We start from the raw sequence: 1,787 nt of genomic DNA, 5'->3' as shown, positions 1-1,787 counted from the left end.
GCAATGCGCACCATCTAGGGGATGGGCAAGCTTGAAGCTCTGACTCAGGTGAGGCAAGGGCAATATATGTAACCTAAACATTTGTACCCCCTAATATGCTGAAATAAAAAGAAATTAAAAAAAAATTCTAGAGAAAAAATTATTCCAGAATTCTACCCCCAGCAAAAAATTATCCATCAAGTATAAGAGTAGAATAAAAAACATTTTCTTCTCAAAGTCTTAAAATAAGTCTCAAAAAATAAGTCTCAAAAGTTACCTCCAAGCAACTTTCTCTGAAAGCTAGTCAGTCCACCGAAATGAGGGAGTCAACCAAGAACAAGGAAGACATGAGATACAGGAAAAAGAGGCTCCGCATAGCAGGACTAAGAATTAACAGGGAAAGGAACATCCCAGGGTAGGAAATGTCAGCTGTAAACCGGCTATAGTGACCAGTCCAGGCTGCAGCAGGTTAGAACAAGCCAAAAGATTCCAGGAGAGCATTTCTTCAAGAGGATAAAATTAATACATAATCTAATGAACCTAAATAAAGAAGAGACTTGGAAAAATGTAGAAGACTTTGGGTTTGAATTACTGATGAGTATGTCTACAGAAAACAAAGAAAATACACACACACACACCCCAAATAAAACACAATAATTAAATCCAGGAAAATAAAAAATTGAGAAGGAAAGTACATACTGCAAACCTTAACTTGAATACTCATAATAATATAAGATTGAATAATGTTTTAACCTAAATTATATGGGAGAGAAGATGATAAAGAAGGTGGGAAAAGTGGTGAAAGAGAATGAAAACCTTATCTTCCTGGTGAGAGGTTGACAAATCATACCTAAATCTGAAAAGTCAAGGACTAGGAATATGAGCCTGCTGTTTAGAAATACAGCAATATTTACCAGATGAAACAACCAAAAGAGTTTACAGTGGTTGCCTATAGAGAAGAGAAAATGAAGGGTGGGGGAGACTTCTGTTTTCTCAACTAGCCTGGTAAAACTATTTGGCTCTTAAACTGTGTGTATGTACAACTTCAATAAAAATAAAAACTGAATAAAAGATTTTTAATTTAAAAAACCAGCAGGTCAAGGATGGAAGAGGAATGTATATGATAAAGAGAAGGACACTGATCTATCGATGACCCAAGTTTCAGATTTAAGCCACTGGGAAGGTAGGGGCATCAAAGGAAAGGTTAGATTTAAAGAGAATAACAATTACAATTTTAGAATTGTAGCATTTATGGCAACAACAACTACCTGTTCACATGAAATCATGGAAAGCCACTCTCTTTGTACTTGCAGGAATTTAAGGTTGCAGGGATGCTTAGAGATCATCTTGCTTCTGTTTCTTGAATGCCTTCTGGGATCTCCTGCAGGAGTGGGCAGAACCTGTGGCCTTCTAGATCCTTAATGTTCTGTAAAATTTGGATTCAGTCAAAAGGCCACACTTGAGGATCTAGAAGGCCACATGTGGCCTTAAGGCTGCAAGTTCCCCACCCCTGCAACACCTGTGGTGCTGACTCAGTGTTCACCATATCCTGAGGCCCCCAATTTCTACCTTGGGCTTCTCCAACTAAATGTTAAATGGGACTGACCATCTTAAGCAAAGCGAAATCTGCATACACATTGTCTCCTGCTACCCTACAGTTCTGTCTTTTTCTTCTATTGCTTAAAGATACTGCAGATCCATCCTAATATCCTCGGTGCCTTTAATAACTACCAAAATGCTTTCCTGTTCGTTCTCTGAACTCTCTTAATTGAATCGGAGGACCCAATATTTTAGTAAAAGAATCTAAA

Source organism: Propithecus coquereli, unplaced genomic scaffold (genome assembly GCF_000956105.1).
Source record: "Propithecus coquereli isolate 6110/MARCELLA unplaced genomic scaffold, Pcoq_1.0 Scaffold39, whole genome shotgun sequence".
Classification (NCBI taxonomy): Eukaryota; Metazoa; Chordata; class Mammalia; order Primates; family Indriidae; genus Propithecus; species Propithecus coquereli.
Note: the sequence above shows the minus strand (reverse complement) of the source record.